The sequence below is a fragment of the Lagenorhynchus albirostris genome, chromosome X (assembly GCF_949774975.1).
Source record: "Lagenorhynchus albirostris chromosome X, mLagAlb1.1, whole genome shotgun sequence".
Taxonomy (NCBI): domain Eukaryota; kingdom Metazoa; phylum Chordata; class Mammalia; order Artiodactyla; family Delphinidae; genus Lagenorhynchus; species Lagenorhynchus albirostris.
In genome coordinates, this window is record NC_083116.1 from 5,983,739 (window position 1) to 5,999,063 (window position 15,325).

General features: G+C 43.4%; 1 non-coding gene and 1 pseudogene across 1 annotated transcript; one reads left to right on the forward strand and one right to left on the reverse strand.

Moving 5' to 3' along the window:
- Positions 1-1,004: 1,004 nt before the first annotated feature.
- LOC132513466 (tubulin beta chain-like) lies at positions 1,005-2,326 on the reverse strand (annotated as a pseudogene).
- Positions 2,327-11,707: 9,381 nt separating this feature from the next.
- LOC132514190 (U6 spliceosomal RNA) lies at positions 11,708-11,814 on the forward strand. Its single transcript, XR_009538678.1, has one exon. It is a non-coding gene; the product is annotated as a U6 spliceosomal RNA (small nuclear RNA).
- The last annotated feature ends 3,511 nt before the right edge of the window (positions 11,815-15,325 follow it).

Consider the following 15,325-nt stretch of genomic DNA (forward strand, 5'->3'; position numbering starts at 1 on the left):
GCAATGTCATCTTTTCAGTATGAAAAAAAGTAGCAAGTTCAACACAATAGAAATCTGAAGTGTAGAATAGGACAAAACCAAGGGTGGGGGGAAGGCAATAGCAAAAGTAAGAGATGAGATGTTGCCAAAAGACGGAGGGTGTCCTGTCCCCTCTCTGGGAAATGACATTTAGGTGTCAGCACATAGCTTTCCATATAGGTACAGAAGGGCTGATATTCATTTTTTTCTGTAAGAAAAGATAGGGCTGGGGAGGGGCTTTCTGGAGGCTTAGAGACCAAGGCTAGTCTCTCTCTTGCTCCTCTTGACCCCCTTTTCTGACCAGGGGAAAGGAAGGAATCCAGCATTATGAAGGAGGTAAAGTGGAAGAGGGAAGGATCTCCCCCTTGACAGGGTGGTGGCCAGAACCTTACAAAGGAAATGGCTCAGGACAGTCCTTGGAGGGAGACTGAAAATGGAGATAATACTGTTAACACCTCCCCAGAAGCTGAGAGAGGAGCAGGGAGATATCTGGAAACTAGGACTTCAATAGCCTGGATCCCCCTCTCCAAAACCCCACCCCTTCCCTGTAGGGACTTCTACCTGCTGTTTGGTTTCCTTTCCCCTGGGCTACCACATGGGCCTAGGATGGTGGTCATCTATCTGGGTTACCAGCACATGGTTTTAAATGGGATTTGATGAGACCCAGCTTCTTGAAAGGTTATCTCGAAAACAGAGAGGGAAATGTTAACTGGACAGATGGGAGGAGTAGGCACCAGAAGGAAATACAGGGTTACCCAGAATGGCAGAAATCTAGGTTCCCCAGAGTGGAAAGAGAGAGGAGACATTCAACAAACAACAGATATTTATTGAGCGCCTATTATGTGCCAGGCACTGTTCTAGAACTACCCTCCAAAAAAAAAGAAAAAACAAGACAGAGGCAGAAAACGCAAATTCTGAGGGAGAGGAAAGGGGCGGCTGAGGAAGGCAGAGGGGACTGAGAAGCCTGCGGTGGTGGGGACTTGGCCTTAGGCCTCCTCACCGAAACCCTCCTCCTCTTCTGCGGTGGCATCCTGGTACTGCTGGTACTCGGAGACGAGGTCGTTCATGTTGCTCGCAGCCTCGGTGAACTCCATCTCGTCCATGCCCTCACCTGTGTACCAGTGGAGGAAGGCCTTCCGGCGGAACATGGCAGTGAACTGCTCTGAGATGCACTTGAACGGCTCCTGGATGGCTGTGCTGTTTCCAGTGAAGGTGACCGTCATCTTGAGGCCACGGGGTGGGATGTCGCAGACGGCCGTCTTGACATTGTTGGGGATCCATTCCACGAAGTAGCTGCTGTTCTTGTTCTGCAGGTTGAGCATCTGCTCATCCACCTCCTTCATGGACATCCGCCCACGGAGGATAGCAGCCACGGTGACATACCGGCCATGGCGGGGGTCACAGGCAGCCATCATGTTCTTGGCATCCAAGACCTGCTGGGTGAGCTCCGGCACAGTGAGGGCCCGATACTGCTGGCTTCCACGGCTGGTTAGAGGCGCAAAGCCAGGCATGAAAAAGTGGAGACGTGGGAAGGGCACCATGTTGGCTGCCAGCTTGTGGAGGTCAGCATTGAGCTGGCCAGGGAAGCAGAGGCAGGTGGTGACACCACTCATGGTGGCCGAGACGAGGTGGTTCAGGTCCCCATAGGTTGGCGTGGTCAGCTTGAGGGTGCGGAAGCAGATGTTGTAAAGGGCCTCGTTGTCAATGCAGTAGGTCTCATAGTGTTCTCCACCAGCTGATGGACGGAGAGGGTGGCATTCTAGGGCTCCACCACGGTGTCGGACACTTTGGGCGAGGACACCACACTGAAGGTGTTCAGGATGTGGTCAGGATATTCTTCACGGATCTTGCTGATGAGCAAGGTGTCCATTCCAGAACCCGTGCCCCTGCCCAGCGAGTGGGTCAGCTGGAAGCCCTGCAGGCAGTCACAGCTCTCGGCCTCCTTCCGAGCCACATCCAACACCGAGTCGACCAGCTCGGCCCCCTCTGTACAGGGGCCCCTGGCCCAGTTGTTGCCTGTCCCAGACTGATCAAGAACAAAGTTTTCTGGTCTCAAGATCTGACCAAAAGGACCTGAGCGAACAGAGTCCATGGTCCCGGGTTCTAGATCCACCAAGATAGCACGAGGAATATATTTGCCCCCTATGGCTTCACTGTAGTACACGGAGATGCGGTCCAGCTGCAGGTCGCTATCCCCATGATAGGTGCCAGTGGGTTCAATGACATGTTCATCACTGATCACCTCCCAGAACTTGGCACCAATCTGAATGCCACACTGAATGGCCTGGATGTGCACAATTTCCCTCATTTTAAAATGTACTGTAATCTTTTTGCTCACCTCAAAGTATGTACAGGGCAAGAAAATGATATGTAATTAGTTTTTCTCTGCTGCCGGTCACAGGCTGGAAGGATGGGACGGGGCCTGGAGGCTGGAGCAGCGAGGTCCGAACGCGGAGGCAGGAAAGTTCTGAGAGCTGTGCTAACCTTTAGTGTGCATTATCTCATTGAATCTCTCACATCAAGGCTATCAAGTAGAGACTATATATTTCCCATGTTATTGATGAGGACATTATTTCTAGCCCTGACAAACTATAATTTATGTATCATTATCCATATTTTACAGGTAATGAAACTGAGTCTTAGAAATATAAGGTAATTTAGCTGCCCAGGGTCACCCAGCTAACAATTGGCAGAGTCCAATTTCCAACTCAAAGCTACACTCTCTGATGCACTGCCTCTTTAAGAAAAACAGCCATACATTGCCTGAATGCAAATCTTACACTCCTAAATGCCCATGATCATAAACAAAATTAAAATGCTATAATAAACTAAGAAAATGATTAATAACAGATTTGGCAAAAGGTAGTTATCCTTAATATATAAAGAGCTAATACAAATTGAAAAGAAAAACACTCTGACCCCAATGGAAAAAGAGATCGAGGTCAGGTACAGCAGTTCACAAAAGAGAAAACATGTGTGTACAGGTGTGGGCACATGTGTACGCATGTATGCAATATACATATATAAGACTGGAGGGAAAAATCCAAAGCATTAACAAGTAATTCTTAGTGGTGAAATTATTAAATCATTTATTTATGACTTTATACTTTTTGTGTTTTTCACATTGTCTACAATGAGTATATTTTAGTTTTATGATCTGAGAAAAATGAAAGCTAGTCATGTTGGCACCGAATAAACTTGGTCTCATTGTAATTGCTAATCTTGTGCTCCACTGTCCTCTGGAAGTTCGCATTTGCATTTGACAAATTTCTCTGGGACAACATTCATTCATCCATTCGTTCTTTCATTCATTCATTCATCCAGCTAGTATATTTATTGAGCATCTACTAGTGTGTAGCCAGGCAATAAATAAGTAAAATATGCAGACATGGGCTTTGCATACAAAAAGCTACATAAGAAGACAGACCTTAAGCAAATTACGTGATTAATTAATCATTAATGGTGCCTAAGATCTCCTAAACTATTACAGATGGTTACCTACACTCTACTTATTCCTTTCATCTCTGTTTAGGCTAGGTCAAATGATCCCAATCCACTGAAAAAATCTATCTACTGGGTTTTTATTAATAGTAAGAGGGTGATGTCTTATGGAACAAATGAGCAAGGCATTTAATACAGATACTGTCTCCAATTAAATTTTTAATTGAAAATTTTATTGAGATAATTGTAGATTCACATGCAGTTGTAATAAATAATACAGAAAGATACCATGTATTTTGCCCAGTGCCCCCGATGGTAATGTTTTACAGAACTATAGTACAATATCACAACCAGAATACTGATATTGATATAGTCTACCTATCTTATTCAGATTTCCCCAATTTTACTTGTACTCATTTGTGTGTACACGCATGTGTGTGTGTATATGAGTATTCAGTTCTATGTAATTTTATCAATTTGTAGGTTCTTGTGACAATCACTACAGTCAAGACACAGACTAGTTCCATCACCGCAAGGATCTCTTGTGTTGGTCACTTACAACCATACCCACCTTCCTCCTCCACCCACCCCACCCCATCCCTAACCCCTGGCAGCCACTAATCTGTTCTCCAGGATATACAAATGGGCAAAAGATATGAAGAGACATTTCAGGGAAGAGGATATAAAGATGACAAATAAGCACATAAAAATATGCTCGACATCATTAACCATCAGGGAAATACAAATTAAAACCACACTGAGATGTCACTAAATACCTATCAGAATAGCTAACATTTTAAAAAGTGACAACACCAAATGGTGGCAAGGATGTGGAGAAATTGGATCACTCATCCACTGATGATATGAATGTAGTATGATACAGCCACGCTGGAATAAAATATTGGCAAAACTATTGGCAAAAAAATATTGGCAAAACTAAACATGCCTACACATGAAACATATAAAGTTATAAACCAATGTTACCTCAATTTAAATTTTTTTTCAAAAATATTAAAAGTAAACTCTATAAATCTAACCACTCAAAAAAAAAAAACAACAACAACTAACCATGCAGTTACCATACAGCCCAGCAATTGCATCCATGGATATTTACCCCCAAATAAGTGAAAATTTAAGTTCACACAAAAACATGTACGCAAATGTTCACAGCAGCTTTATTTGTAAAATCCCAAACTGAAAACCCAAATACCCTCCACCAAATGAATAGACAAACTGTGGTACATCCATGCCATGGAATACTATTCAGCAATACATACAACGTCCTGGATGAATCTCCGGGGCATTATGCTTAGTCAAAAAAGCCAGTCCCAAAAGGTTGTATGTTGTATTATTATTCCACATACATAACATTTTTGAAATGCAATACATTGTAATTACTTGTTTTTTTGTTTGATTCTCCTTCTCAAGCTCTTTGACAAAACCATCTTTATAAATCAATAGTTCAAATGATTTTGGCAGTTTCCATTATAAGGAGTGTATCATGTTTGGTTATCAAATCCATCTTGCTGTGATCTACACCCAATATAATTATATCATAGATTTTCAAGGGGCAGAGAGCATTCTAACTGCCAACCATAACTATCTCCAACATACGGATGAAAAAACTGAGGTTCAGAGAGGGTAAATGTTTTGCCCAAGATTGCATAGCAAGCTCCTAGCATCAGGACCACAGAGATATCCTCAGTCTCGGCAAAAACTCTCCACTGCTTCACTCCAACACTTCTACTTGGGTGCAGTGCCACTGTTTTCACGGTTTTCCTCCTGCTGCCCAAGGCACTTCCTTACCTTGTGAAGAAGCCTCTGTTGCTGTCAATCAGGACCCTTGCTGGAGATGCCAAGTGAAAAAATGTACATTCAGTACAGCCTTGCTCAGTTTGTGCTTGCTTGGCAATGATGATGATGGTGGCAACAATGACAACCGCTAACGTTTACTGGGGGCTTACTGTGTGCCAGGCACTGTTCTATTGGGTTGGCCAAAAAGTTCGTTCGGTTTTAAAGTAAAAATATGACACATTTTTCATTTTCACCAGGAAATTTATTGAACAACATATTCACCCTTTTGTTTCACTACCTTCTGCCATTTTTCAGGCAACTTCATAATTTCATCTTCCCAAAACTTTTTATCTTTTTGAGCAAAGAACTGTTCCAGGTGCCTTTTACAGTCTTCCATGGAATTGAAATTTTCTCCATTAAGAGAATTTTGTAAACACCGAAATAAATGGAAATCCGAAGGTGCAATGTCTGGTGAATACGGCGGATGAATCAGAACTTCACAGCCAAGCTGTAACCGTTTTTGTCTGGTCATCAAAGAAACATGTGGTCTTGGCGTTATCCTGATGGAAGATTATGCGTTTTCTGTTGACTAATTCCAGACGCTTTTCATCGAGTGCTGCTTTCAGTTGGTCTAATTGGGAGCAGTACTTGTTGGAATTAATCGTTTGGTTTTCCGGAAGGAGCTCATAATAGAGGACTCCCTTCCAATCCCACCACATACACAACATCACCTTCTTTGGATGAAGACCAGCCTTTGGTGTGGTTAGTGGTGGTTCATTTCACTTGCCCCACATCTCTTCCGTTCCACATTATTGTACCGTATCCACATTTCATTGCCTGTCACAATTTGTTTAAAAAACTGGAACGTTTTTGTTACATTTAAGTAAAGAATCGCATGTGGAAATACGGTCAAGAAGGTTTTTTTCGCTTAACTTATGTGGAACCCAAACATCAAAGTGATTCACATAACCAAGCCGGTACAAATGATTTTCAACACTTGATCTGGATATGTTGAGTATGTCGGCTATCTCCCACGTGGTATAATGTTGATTGTTCTCAATTAATGTCTCGATTTGATCGCTATCAACTTCAACTGGTCTACCCGACTGTGGAACATTGTCCAGAGAGAAATCTTCAGTGCGAAACTTCACAAACCACTTTGACACGTTTGATCAGTCAAAGCACCTTCTCCATACACTGCACAAATCTTTTTTTTTTTGCGTTTCATTTGTTTTTACCTTTCTTGAAATAATAAAGCATAATATGCCAAAAATGTTGCTTTTTTTCTTCCATCTTCAATATTAAAATGGCTACACAAAAATTCACCAGTTTTGATAAGCTTTTTTTTTTTGATGCACGCCGATATGACAGCGGTCACAATACAACCACCAAAATTGTTTCGAATGAAGTTAAAGACAACTAAGGGCTACTAGAGTCATCTTATGGAAAAAAATGAACGAACTTTTTGGCTAACCCAATAAATGCTTTACTTGTATTAACTCATTTAATCCTTATGACAACTCTACAAAGTGGGTGCATAGGGCTCTTGATTAATAGTACTTCTTCAACCATTTTCTTTTTCTGTGCGCCATGTGGCACCAGTGTCCTCTGCTGTGTAGGGAAAGCCTCTCTTGGGGATGAGTCCAGAAATCATGGTGATTTAACCTGGTATTTGCTCCCCCATCCTCTGACATTACCCCACAAGACCCCTGTGTTTTCAGAAGTAAGCAGAAGGTTCAACTGTGACAATCATAGTCATACTCTTGGATTGCTGATCCCCTAGAAACCTGTACAAGGTAAATCCATGATGTGATTCCAGCTACTGCTGTTCCTTCTTCGTGGGAGAACTGTCTGGGTGTAAGGCAGGAGCCCAACACAGTGGTTGAGAATCTCAGCTCCACCACTTCTTAGTGCAGGCCCTGAGGCAAGGTACTTATTCCGAGCCTCACAGTTTCTCCATCTGTATAACAGAGATAATAACATTCACCTTGGAGGACTGCCGAAGGGATTAGAAATAATGTATATAAAGAGCCTGACACATCGAAGTCTGTCAAGCGTGGCTAGTGTTGGTATGACACGTGTGCAGCCACTCATTTGTCAATACAATCTGTTCCCTCTCTTCCTCAGTTTAAGACTTCCTCTACTTGAGAACGTTCTTAAGATCACCAAACCTGGAACTCCAGATCGTTGTTAAAGACCTATATGACCATCCAGTGATGGTACTTGAAACACACAAAGTTTACTGGGAGAGGGAATGGATGTTGGGTATTTTTTTTTTTGCTTTAGCTGAATCATCTCCTTTTTGTGTTCTCTCTGGTCTGCTTTAGGCTGCTACTGTCATTCCTGGCTTTCAGCTGTTCTAGAAGATGCTACAATTCCTACAATTCCCTGTTCTTGATCTTAAGTTCTACCTTCTTCCACAACATCCATCTGAAGGCTTTGCTATTGCTGTTTCTAAGCTAGTTTATCTCTCAGCATCTTGGTCCACTTTCTCTTCACACTGCTTCCTCAAATCCCCTTTCTTCTCTGAAGCTGATTCACCCACGCTGCTAATTCATTCAGCATTTATTGATCACCTACTTGGAGCCAGATACTATTCCTAGCAGTAAGGATACAGGGATGAACCCAATGGACAAAAGCCCTGCCCTTATGAGGTTTGTGGTCTAGTCAGAATATCTACCTAATTTCTGTTATTAATTTGGCCAAAATTTAAAGCAATTTTTACATTATGTATTATTTTGGAAATGTTTAACATTTGAGGGAAATGTTCTAATTTATAGAGCAATGCCAAAGCTATATCGGAGTCTTCAGTTTCCACAGTCCTGCTGCGTGCCTTTAACTTGTGCCATAACACCTGGAGCCAGGACCTTAAGAGACAAAAAGGGAGGAGCCGTTCCTCACTTGCCCCTCCTGTCCCTACCTGGCCCACTCCTATTTGTTAAGCTTTGTGATTTCAGCCCTTGTAGTCCTCCCTCCTCAGGCTGACTTGTCCCAGTTTGAAAACTGTATGACCCAGCATCTCTTCAGTTTGGTGCGTAGAGAGCTCATTCTTGTCCCTGCTTCCTGGCTCTCAACCCATGACCTAAATCCTCGGTACTACTCTCGTGGCAAACAGATTCCTGGCTCCTTCTTAGGGATCATCTTTTTGATAAAGATCAGTCCTCTGTGTAGACTCCTCCCAGCTACTAAACCTCCCTCTTGGTTCAGGAGTGTTCACCACGGAAACCTCTCAGGGCCACATTGGACTACTGCCCCAAACTCAATGTCAGCAGGCCTATATGAGTAATAACTATGGGATCATCAACTTCTTCCTCCCTACATCCTTCTCCAGCTAGTGAAACGACATTCTTTTTCTCCCTCTTTTTTTTCTCAATCCCCCTTTCTTTCCACTTGAAATTAATCTTCCTAAATGTATAGCCCACATTTACTTTCTTGCCATACTCACTTCCTATATTAAACAGCGTTCTCCAGAGAAATAGAACCAATATAGATATAGATAGATAGATAGATAGATAGATAGATAGATAGGAGGTTATGGGAATTAGCTCACGTGACTATGGAAGCAGGTAAGTTCTACAATCTGCCATCTGGAATATAGAGAACCAGGAGAGTGGGTGGTGTAATTCAATCAGAGTCCAAAGGTCTGAGAATCTGGGAGGATGGGAGGGAAGGCACTGGTGTAAGCCCCAGAGTCTGAAAGCCCAAGAACCAGGAGCTCCAGTTACTGACGGCAGGAGAATATGGACGTCCCAGCTCAAGAACAGACAGCAAATTAGCCCTTGCTCCACGTTTCTGTTCTATTTGGGTCCTCAGTGGGTCGCATGATCCCCACCCACATTGGTGAGGGTGGATCTCTTTACTTAGTCTACTGAGTCCAATGTAAATATCTCCCATAAACACCCTCACAGACACACTCAGAAATAAGGTTTTACCAACTTTATAGGTATCCCTTAGCCCAGTCAAGTTGACACATAAAATTAACTATCATGTTTCCCAATCACCGGTTCAAAGTTAACTTAGATCCTACAGGTCAGTCCTCCTCCGAAAATGGTCTCACCCAGACCTCTAAACACCTCCTTGCTCAAATCATTTGCATGTTTGGCAGTCTGGAAACTCTCCTCACTTCATTCCCATGACACCACACTCCTCTTTTCTTTCTTCCTATCTCTCTGACAAATCTTTCTAATTCTTCTTTGTAGGCTTATCTTCCTCTACCTTGCCGTTAAATTCTGGAGTTCTTGTTCCTGTCCTCTGGAGTTCTTGTTCCTGTCCTCAGCCCATTCCTCTTCCACTCTACTCATCCCCCTGGGTGGTCACATACATTGCCATGGCTTCAGTTACACCTACATATCAGTGATTCCCAACCTCCGTATGTGGCCCAGATACCATTCCTGAGCTTGAGACATGCAGCTCTGTATTAGTCAGGAGGGAATAGGTTACAAATTTGCTTTAAACAATTCAAAAACCTCAGTGGTTTAACACAAGTTGATTTCTTACACATGCTGTATGGGAAATACAGATCCAGTAACATTCCAAAGCACTGTCCTCCAGCATTCAGGCTGATGGAAATGCCATTATCCTGTACCTACACATGATGGGATACTCAGCCAGCTTGGTCAATGCAACAGGGGAAGACAGACTGGAGAATTATACTTTTAAATAAATACTTTGGCCCAGAAGCAACTCACATTATTACCACTCACAGCCCATTGGTTAGAAGTAGTCACAAGATCCCATCTAACTTCAAGTGGAATCCTCCACTGTGCTGATAAGAATAGGAGAACCAGATATGGGTGAGCTCTACAAGCCTTTATCAAAATATCCAACAGAGTACTAGATATCTCCATGTTACTGTTAAATAGGCACATAAAACTGAATATGTCCAAAACAGAACTCTTGCCTATAGCACTGCCCTGGATTCATAATTATTCTCTCTGCCTCCAGTCTTGCCCTCTTCCTATGAAATCAATATACTCTCCACCTTACATTCATAAAGATCTTTCTTAAACACAAATGTGATTGTGTCATTCTCATGGTTAAAACACTATTCAGTGGCTCCGTGTTGCTCAAGATGTGGCATCAAGGCCATGATCTGGCCTTTACCACCTCTCCAGTCTCGCCGCTGTCCCCTTTCCTCTTGGGCGCCATCCCAAGCTCCTTGCAATTCCTTGAGCACACCACATTGTCCCATATGCCCCACACCTTTGCACATGCTGGTATGCCCTTCCTTGCCACTCCTTGGACCATCCTTTGTACCAGTCTGACTCCTTCTTACTTTTTAAAACTCAGCTCAGCCATCCCCTCCTTGATGAAGTTTTTCCCTGAAATCCTGTGCTTACTCCATTTACGCAAGAAATAGGTCCAGAGTCCAGGAAGTGAGTTAGATCAGTGAACTAAGCAAAATATCTGCATAATAATAAAAAGAATTTATTCACTGAGGATTTAGCTCTGTATCTACAGCTGCACCATCCGATATGGTGGCCAGTAGCTCCACGTGGCTATTTAAATTTATATTGATATTTTAAATTCACATTAAAATAAGACATTTAGTTCCTTAGGCATGCTAGCCACATTTCAAGTGCTTAATACCATATGTGGCCAATTACTACTACACTGGACTGTGCGAATATAGAACATTTCCATTGATGCAGAAAGTTCCATTGGACAGTGCTGCTCTAGACCATGCTGGGCACTTTACATATACTATCTCATTCAATTCTCAAGGCAGCCACATGAAGAAGGTGCCCTTTGTTTCAAAGGAGCCCCATTTTACAGATGAGGACGCTGAGATTCAGTCTGAGAATGGCAGAAATGAGAGTTCAGCTCAGGTCCATCCACTGCCAGAGTCCATGCTTTTTTCCACCACTCCACAGCACTCCTCAGTAAAGGTTCTACCTCCAGGCTAGAGGCGGGGCATAAACAGTCCAAAGGCAGGCAAAGTAGAAGAACCAAAATGTCACTAACTCCTCTATGGAAGGTCTTTTCAGACAAGGACACCACGTGCATGTCTTTCTGCAGCTGTAACTCCAGACTTCAGAGTATAGATTTGCCCGAGCTCATAAGCTAAGAAAACGAGGCACACTGAGCTGCAGTACGGGAGTTACTGACATTGTTACTGTTCATGTGTTTCAATTAAATATATTTTGGGGGACTTCCCTGATGGTCCAGTAGTAAAGAATCCGCCTTCCAATGCAGGGGACGCGGGTTCAATCCCTGGTTGGGGAACTAAGATCCCACATGCCACGGGGCAACTAAGCCCACACGCCACAACTACTGAGCCCACATGCCTCAACGAGAGAGCCTGCGTGCTGCAAACTACAGAGCCCATGCACCCTGGAGCCCGTGCGCCACAACTAGAGAGAAGCCCATGAGCCACAACAAAGAGCCGTGCCACAACAAAAGATCCCGCATGCCTCAACGAAGACCCTGCATGCCGCAAGTAAGACCTGACGCAGTGCTTGCTTCAGCAGCACATATACTAAAATTGGAACAATACAGAGAAGATTAGCATGGCCCCTGTGCAAAGATGACACACAAATTCGTGAAGCATTCCATATTTTTTGTGGCCACCTAGAGGGGTGGGATAAGGAGGGAGGGAGGGAGACGCAAGAGGGAGGGGATATGGGGATATATGTATAGCTGATTCACTTTTATAAAGCAGAAACTAACACGCCATTGTAAAGGAATTATACTCCAATAAAGATGTTAAAAAAATAAAAACGGGACTTCCCTGGTGGCGCAGTGGTTAAGAATCCACCTGCCAATGCAGGGGACACGGGTTGGAGCCCTGGTCCAGGAAGATCCCACATGCTGTGGAGCAACTAAGCCAGTGCGCCACAACTACTGAGCCTGTGCTCTAGAGCCCACGAGCCACAACTACTGAGCCTGCGTGCTGCAACTACTGAAGCCCATGTGCCTAGAGCCCGTGCTCTGCAACAAGAGAGGTCACTGCAATAAGAAGCCTGCGCACTGCAACGAAGAGTAGCCCCCGCTCGCCACAACTAGAGAAAGCCTGTGCACGGCAACGAAGACCCAGCACAGCCAAAAATAAATAAATAAATTTATTTAAAAAAACAAAGACCTGATGCAGCCAAAAAAATAAAGAAATTAAATAAATATTTTTTTGAAGTGATAGCATTTTTTAAAAAATGTATTTTCCTTGTCAAGGCCAAGACAGTCTAAGTTCAGACCCCTGCTCTGCAACACACTTGCTATGGGACTTTGGGCAAGTTAACTAATCCCTGCAAAATCTGTAAAATAATAATAATAATATTGTGTCTCTCAGAGGGTTACTGTGAGGATTAAGTGAGATGAGTGCAAAGTGCCCACCACTCATATATAATAGCTATTATTGCTCCAAAGCAACGTATTCCCACTTTGGCACGTGATTCCCATGGAATCAATTCCTAGAAATAATACCTGGATTTGAACTAACTGTTGAAAAATTCACATCATTAGAAGCCAGGACTTGGAGGTTAAGATCTCTCCCTGTCTACACACTACCTCCTTATTATCAAGAGCACTTTTATCCATTCCTCTGCTGATGGACATCTAGGTTGTTTCCACATCTTGGCTACTGTGAACAGTCAGTGCTACAATGAACACGGGAGTGCTAATATTGCCTCGAGATTTTCAATTCTTTTGGATAAATGCCTAGAAGTGGGAAAGCTAGACCATATGGTAGTTCTGTTTTTAATTTTTTGAGAAACCTCCACACTGTTTTCCATAGCAGCTGCACCATTTTGCATTCCCTCCCAACAGTGCAAGTATTCCAGTTTCTCCACATCCGTACCAAAACTTATTAGCTTTGATTTTTTCTGACAATGGAACATTATTCATCCTTGAAAAAGAAGGAAATTCTGCAATATGCAACAATATGGATGAACCTTGAGGACATCATGCTAAGTGGAATAAGCCAGTCGCAGAAAGACAAATATGGCATGATTATCCTTATATGAGGCATCAAAATAGTCAAATTCATAGAACCAAAGCATAGAATAGTAGGGCTGCCCTGGTGGCGCAGTGGTTAAGAATCCTCCTGCCAGTGCAGGGGACACGGGTTCGAGCCCTGGTCCGGGAAGATCCCACATGCTGCCAAGCAACTAAGCCCATGCGCCACAACTACTGAGGCTGCGCTCTAGAGCCTACGAGCCACAACTACTGAGCCCATGTGCCACAACTAACGAAGCCCGCACACCTAGAGCCCATGCTCCGCAACAAGAGAAGCCACTGCAACGAGAAGCCTGCGCACCGCAACGAAGAGTAGCCCCCGCTCAACGCAACTAGAGAAAGCCCATGTGCAGCAACGAAGACCCAACGCAACCAAAAATAAATTTTAAAAAAGGCATAGAATGGTAGTTGCCAAGAAAGGGGCAAGTTACTAATCAGTGGGCATAAAGTCTCAATCAAGGAAAATGAATTAGTTATAAATAAAATTTTAAACATGATTTAATATAATTTTGAAGTATAATAAATCACTTTTATTGAAGGCACCTCACCCCCTCCTAGGTATTCTCTCAAATGATCAGTTGATAATGTATCTGCTCTCTGAGATAACGGGCTATTGAGATAGACATGGATAAGTCACAGTAGTCCCCAAACAAATTTTGCCAAGAAAATAACATCTAGGGACTTCCCTGGTGGCATAGTGTATAAGACTCTCCACGCTCCCAATGCAGGGGCCCCAGGTTCGATCCCTGGTCAGGGAACTAGATCCCACATGCTGCAACTAAGAGGTCACATGCTGCAACTGAGATTTCTCATGCCACAACTAAGGAGCCTGCCTGCCTGCCACAACTAAGAAGCCCGCCTGCCACAACTTAAGGAGCCCACATGCTGCAAATAAGCAGCTGGCGAGCCGCAACTAAGGAGGCTGCCTGCCGCAACTAAGACCCGGTGCAACCGAATAAATAAATAAATAAATATTTTTAGAAAGAGAGAAAATGACATCTAGTGAGTCCAAAGACCTGGGGTCCACCACATAAAACAGACTTTCACTGCTCCCTCTCACCTTCCCCAGGGTTACTCTACACTCAGTCACCCTGACCCACCTTTCAGTGTTCTCCCTTGCCACTGGGTCTTCTCACATACACACACACAAACACATACATACAGAGAGGGGACCAGCATATAATAGTCATTAAGAAAATACCTCCTCAGTGAATAAATGAAGGAAGTGGAATTGTTCTGATTATATTGGGATAGAGGGTGTCCCCAGAGTCTCCTCTGTGATGGTTCTGAGAAGTCTCCCAAGAGCACAACTGGATAACCACCAGATTAGAAGTTCCCTATGATCCTTCCCTTATCTACCAGACTGTGATCCTGCAATGGATTTTTTAAAGGGAAGAGGAAAAAGCAAAGTACTAATACTGGATATCAGCAAAGAAATCAGTGTATTTTGTCTCAGAGTCATTTTCATCCATTTACATTTCCCCAGGAGAGAAAGAGAATATGACTGGCCATGACAGGGATGTGAGGGATGCATGTTGACTCCAGGACCCATCCTCTTTTCAGTTTGATCATTCACATTCCATTAGTGGCTTTCATTGTGTGAAGTGAGAGGATATTCCAATGTTATGGCCCCTGTTTGGTCCCCCAACTTATATCTGCCCGTGGCCATGCCTCTGCCCGTGCCCTGTTACTCGCCATCACGTATCTACTCAGTGCCTATTTGAAGATCAAGGGAAAAAACTTACGGATGTGCAGAAGATTTTCAAGGGATCAGACTTGAGAGCATGAAATCCTTACCAGTTTAACCCCAGCCAAGAGATAATTCTCTCTCTGGACATTCAAAGAAGAATGAAATTGTGCTCAAAAGACACCTAGAGCCAACCAGATTGGTTACTAAGTGGATGCAGCCTGGCAAGAGGTTTGCATGGTGGAAAAAAATGTGTTTTCATTTGTGTTTCAGTCTCCAGGACTGCTTTAGGAGCTGAAGATCAGAAACTGAAAGTGGACAGGCAGGCATTATCTGCAGTTGAACTTTTTACAACTGTGAATGCTGGAAAGGGCAAAATCACATAGTGCAAGCCGGGGTCTTAAAGATAATGCCTTTACATCCAGACATCTCTCC